The sequence below is a fragment of the Zingiber officinale genome, chromosome 7A (genome assembly GCF_018446385.1).
Source record: "Zingiber officinale cultivar Zhangliang chromosome 7A, Zo_v1.1, whole genome shotgun sequence".
Taxonomy (NCBI): Eukaryota; Viridiplantae; Streptophyta; class Magnoliopsida; order Zingiberales; family Zingiberaceae; genus Zingiber; species Zingiber officinale.
In genome coordinates, this window is record NC_055998.1 from 3,728,958 (window position 1) to 3,735,472 (window position 6,515).

Here is a 6,515-nt window from a genome sequence, read left to right on the forward strand (position 1 = left end):
TTTTAAACTTTTAATATTGATACGCTATAGATATACCGTATCAAAAATCTAAATCTTATATTGATATTGAAAAAATTCTATAAGATAAAATACTATATTAAATTTTTTAATATATTGATAATGCTGATATATTTTGATACGATAAATATAATATATTAAAAATTTAATATTTTTTTACTCTAGCCACTCATCCGGAATAAGTTGATTAATTTAATTGGCCTCCCACTTGTTAAAATTCTTCTCTTAATAAAATTTTAAGTTGTCGTTAATAAAATTTAGAGATCTCGATAGTTAAAATATATGAAATAGCGGGGAATAAATTGTTATTTTATGCAAGATGTTCTTATTTGAGATCGTCGATGAATAAACCACTGGACCCCTATCTTCTATGTTGATAAAGTCGTCAAACGCTAAGGAAAGACTGACAAGCTGGATAGTCTATGCAACTAACTAAAGAGAGAGAGAGACTTAGAATGGAGACTAGGAGATGACTTGACTCAACCACTCCAATGCTCACGTTAATCTCTGATAGGTGAGGTGGAGAAAAAAAACTGTAATTGTTGGTGCAATCTTCATTCGGTTAAGGTTGACCAAGTTGACTAAGTTTGAGTTGGTTCAAATTTGAATTTTGATGTTTGGACAATATGTGTGAATGAGAAGTTAAATAGATCAATATTGACTGAAGACTTGATTGACAAAGTCCTAACTGGAAGTTATACAAACGAGAAGTCATAACTAGCGGTTAAGCAAATCGAAATCCTAATGGGACTAGACAAACCTAGTTGAGAACTAGGCTAAGTCTAAGGTGGATTAGCTGGAAGCTTAACACTTGATACAAGTAAAGTCCTAGTAGAACTAGGAAAACCTAGTTAGGAATTAGGTTAAGTTCAAGGTGGGTTAGTTGGGAGCTAAACACTTGGCATAAGTGAAGTCCTAGTCGAACTAAGCAAACCTAATTGGGAACTAGGTTAAGTCCAAGGTGGGTTACCTGGAGGCTAAACACTTAGCACAAGTGAAGTCCTAGTGGGACTAGGAAAACCTAGTTGGAAACTAGATTAAGTCTAAGGTGGGTTAGTTGGGAGCAAAACACTTGACACAAGTGAAGTCCTAGTGGAACTAGGAATACCTAGTTCTCAACTAGGTTAAGTCCAAGGTGGATTAACCGGGATATAAACACTTGGCACGAGAGAAGTTCTAGTTGGGAACTAGGCAAGAAAATGTCTAAGTTGGTCAAGAGTTGACTAGGCACTTAGTGAAGAAGTCTTGGCAAGTCAAGGGTGACCGGATGCTAGGCAACGGAAAGTCCCAACGAGTCATGGATGACTTTAGGGTTGATCGAAGCTCAGGTTCAGAGTTTAGGCATGGGTAATCGATTAGACCAAGTTCAATAGATTAGTGGATCGATTGGGAGTGTATTCACGAAAGAACAGTGAGGCTTTGGATTGATTAATAAATAAATCATGCCTAATGTTAATTGAACAGTGAATCGATTAAGTATGATTTTCATGAAGCACAAAGATGTGGTGAATCGATTGGGTAATTGATTCAACCTCTCACAATTGATTGGGTAATCAATTGAGAGAAGCTTTCTCGTGAGGCTAAATCAATTGGGAAGGTTTCTAATCAATTGGAAGTTTTGTGGCGAGAAAATAGAAACTTGGTGAATTGATTAAGTAATATATTTGATTGAAAGTGAATCGATTAGGTGATCGATTGGGGGAAGCAGAAAAAGTCGTTGCGAGGTTTGAACGGCTAGATTGAATATGAACTGAAGTGGTAATTAATTAGGAGTAAAGTCAATCGATTGGTAGCCCTAAATCATCACGATAAAGGGATTTCGTAAAGATTCAAACACGCATCTTCTCCTCCTCTATTCTCCGCTAGTTCTTGGGTTAAATCTAATTTAACCAATGGATTTGGGTGAATCGAGATTTATAGTTGGATTAGGGGTTTCCCCTAATTAAATTGGATTTGGATTTAGCTAGTTGTTGATTATGAAATTAGCTAAATTGTATAGTATATGATTTGCAGGACGTTGTTTCGAGACGAGCACTTCGACGCGGGGGATTGTTTAGCTCGATCTACATTTAAGGCGGGTACTTCTTACTTTTACCCTCTTTAGTTCTTTGGAACTTGGTGCATGAGTTATATTTTTTTTTATAAGGACTGCTTTACCTTGACTCCACTCATAATATTTTTTGTGCTTGATACTTCCACTCAAACCTTTGAGATATTCATTTCTATATCCATACTGTCTCTTGATGCCATCTATGATATTTAGCATATATTATATGCCAACCTTGTATGATTTGATTGTTATTTATTTATGTACCGTATTGAGTATGCTGGCATCATGTAGCATACATGATTCCTGTTTATATGTATATAATGACTGTTGTATTTTACGCATCATATCATTGCATGCATGTTAACGACATATTCTCCTTTGCAGTCGAGAGAATCGTTGACCAGGGTCGCACGCTCAGCCACTCGAGAGAGTGGTAGTTGGAGCGGATGTCGCTTGTTCTGTCGTGCCCCCACTCGCTCACTCATGAGTAGAGAAAGCTGAAGTTACGAGCAGTAGGGACCTCATCGCAGATGTAGCTAGTTAGCTACTATACAACTGTCCACTCGACCACTCGAGAGAGTGGTAGTTCGAGTGTTATACAGTTTGTCATTGACCTGATCTCTTGACCATACAGGGGTCATGGAGCAAAGGAGTGGGCGAGAGTGACCATCAGTACATACACTTTTATTATTATTATACCTATCTATGCTGTTGTTTCTTTACTGTTGCTTCCTTATGTTTACAGTTGTTCATTTTGCCATGTGATACATTTATACTTGTTGAGCTATATATGTATTGATCGCATATTGTTCGACTCCTGTTTACTTATTGATAGAATGTCTTTACCTCACATGATATCTTCATAGTGATGAATAGTTCAGCAGTCGATCGGTATTACTCTTAATCTTTTATTACCTAGCCTAGGATATGGTTTCAGGTACGGGCATATATTATGATTTTATTTTAGTATCTGTTATTCCTCTTATGAGACTGTATATCTTTGACTCACTCTCTATTTGTATAGTATGTTATGTTCATGCACTATTTTTCCTTTACCCGTAGAGTCCCAGCACTCAGCATCCCACAAACTGATTTTTCTTTCGCCAGAAAGCAGGTAGATGAATCAAGGATGCTTGGGAGAGTCTTGGCTGCCAGCCCCACTAGACATTCGAGGATAATTTTTTTTTGCTCTTATTTCTGTCTGAGTGGTTAGTGCTTTCGCGAGTTTGCGTTGTAACTAGTTGATGTGGATTTTGGAGTCTAGTCTGGTAATTGCAAGTATTTTGGATAATTATTTTGTTGGTTTTACATTTGTATATTTTTTTGTGATTTCCGCTGTCTTTACTTTTAGCTGTGTGAGCTACTTATAAACTGTGTGGTTGTGTTTACTTTCAGTCGTGTGAGCTGCTTATAAACTGCGAGGTTGTGCTTATATCTAGCCGTGTGGGTTGTTGAATTTGTTTATATGTTGAGTGTGGATGTATATTGGTTCCAATTATCACTGTTACAGGGGAGGTGTTGTCCGATTTTCGATTGGACACCCTTACCCTCGTGGCATGATAATTTATTGGTATCAGAGCAAAGTTTTACGATGCCTATTTTCTTGTATTTTGGATCTCGTGTTTTGATTTTCTCGATGTGACTTTTTGAGTTTTGGGACCAGACAGTGGCAGAAATCTCCAAGCTATAGGAGGTATGTGGTATATTGTTATCATACACTTCTGTTGTTACTTGACTAGTTGTTTATACCATGTATGACTTGTGTTGTTTCGGTCATTAGTTAGATCCATCAAACACTGCTAGAGATTAGGGATTACAGTCTCATGGGATTTCTCTTATCATACCACCAGTATCATTAGTTTTTGTTATCACTAGTTGGGTAGTAGATAGAATCTGCTAAATATCTTATTGCTTCGGTTAGTAGAGGACCGATTTACCTTTATTAACTTGGTTAGTAGAGGACTAATCCATTCTTGTTGGTGTAGTTAGTAGAGTACTGAGTTACTTTTATTAGTTCGGTCAGTAGAGGCCGACTTACTCTATTTCATGAAGATTCTGACCTTTGGGTTATTTGTGTTTGGTAGGATAACCTAGAAGGTATATTCATATAAATAACCCCCCACTGATATGGAAAAGTATAGAGTTAGCTGCTTAACACTTATGGCAGTTAACTATTTGTTGATAGTGCTTCTCTACCTTTGTGTGCATTGCTCATCACTAGAGGTTACTGAACCTTAGGTGGAGCAATCGTAGTATGATGTAGTGCAAGACAATGGTTAGTCGACTCAACTATCATTGTCTCCACAAGTAGCTCAAGACCTTGATCACATGATCATTTATTAAAGGTCTTGAAGTCTATATCTCAAATCAAAGTGTTCGATATTTTTATTGATAGTTATCGGAGGACATCTTACGGGTATGATTATGAGATGTGTGATGACATTCTCTGATGGGTAGACTCTTATCAGGAGGTTGAGTGATCCTTTGGACTTTGGATTGTGATTCTTTATTGTAGATATTTGAGTATTTGGAAGGATGAGATTTGACATACTTTTTGGACATTTTTGGATAGGATTAGTAGAGTTTTTATACTCGTATCTTTTGGATTGATATATATTTCTATAGATTGATAGTACTTCATGATAAGAGCGGGTTACTAGAAGTTAGATTTGTGTGTGGTTATGACTGGTCTGTCTCACTAAAGATATGAAAATAAACTTCTCCACTAGATATTATCTTTATAGTAATACGACATGGACGTGCAATGTTGAACCATGGTGGATATATCTAAGTTTATTGATAGTGGGTGTTGAAGGTTGGATGCTTTCATTTTACTCTATCATTGTTCAGGAGGCTATCATGTTTGATTGATATAGAGAATGATTTTTGATTGATGAATATTGAGAGATTAGGTGTGGTAATATGTAGTCTTTTGATGATCTATTAATGGATTTTACCCACAGTTAGATAGATATCAGTGTGGGAGTAGTGGAAGCAGGGTGAGCTCATAACCCACAGAGTTATCAATATCTACTTGGAAGTGGATCACCTTGTAGTTTTATATGGGAACTATAATCCCTCATAGTTGGAGATTTGATCATGATGCTAGGATGGACTAGTATATGAGTATGTTGCTTAGTTGATACCCTTAGATCAGGATCCCTGAGTTAAGTAGGAAATTTGGAAACCAAATTTTTATTAGTGGGAGAGAATGTAAAATACAATATCCAAATATTAATTAAATAATAAGGTTATTTGAGAAATAATCTTATTGGATTTTTCAAGAATTTTTAGAAATTTTCTGGAAATTTTCGAAGCTCGTATGACGTATTTTAAGGGGATCAATTATTGGGTTGTAAGAAAACTTATTTGGGATACCCAAAGATGGGAGTTGATTAAGGAATTTAACCTTAGGTTTAATCAAAATAGCTAAGTTATAAATTTCTCTCCTCTCGATTCCTTCCCTTCTCATTCTCATTGTTCCCCCTCACGACGCCGTGTCATTTCCTCCCCGATTTCTGCCCTAGCCGAATCCCTTCCACCTCCGCCAACACCTTCTCCTCTCTTCTCTTCTCTCATGCTGATCTCTCTTCCCTCTCCTCTCTCGTTTTCTTTTTCGATCTCGCCGTCGCCATCTCCTCCTCTCCACTCGATCCATCGTTGCCTACCAATCATCGACTCCGACTCCTCTGCTCGAGCCGCCCACGTTGACTACGACCAGGAGCAAGGAACAACCAAGGTGTGCCCTAGCTCCTCTCTGCCGACCATTACAGCTCGTCGCCTATCGCTGACGCTACCTGATGGCACACTGCCTAGCGGACAGTGCCGACACCGTGTCGCTTGACAGACGTCGAGCCATAGCGTCATCGATTCTGATAACTTCGCCATTGTCGGGAGGGGAGGAGCTATCACCTCCTCTGGCATTTCTTGTGCACGATTGTCGGCGATTCGACATCTAGGGCACCACGGTGATTGTTTAGGTATGTTAGAATGTATACTGAAAGCCTAAGCTTTTATAAACATTTATTTTGAATAAAGAATTACATTTGGTCAAATTATCTACATTTAGTTGTAGTTGTTCAATTAATTTATATTGTAGATAACATAGTATGTGGTGTCACATACAGAAGAGGATGTTATCAGTACCTTATAAATTATAAACAGTAGCTCACGACCAAAATGGAAAGGAACAAACCATTGGAAGGTCGTAGTGTAATTAGGAATTAGTTTATCTTAACTATATAATTACACTAATACACTTAGAGTGTATTGAGTAGGACCATTTGAGGTCGTTTCTTTTATACTGACTTTATAAAGGAACAAATACCTCAGTTATTATGGAAGTGTGTGCTCTTAATCCTAATATAATAACAAGCACATATATTTGATATTTATTTCTTTAATTTATCAATGGGTGAGATTTAGTTCAATGAATCAATAAGCCCGA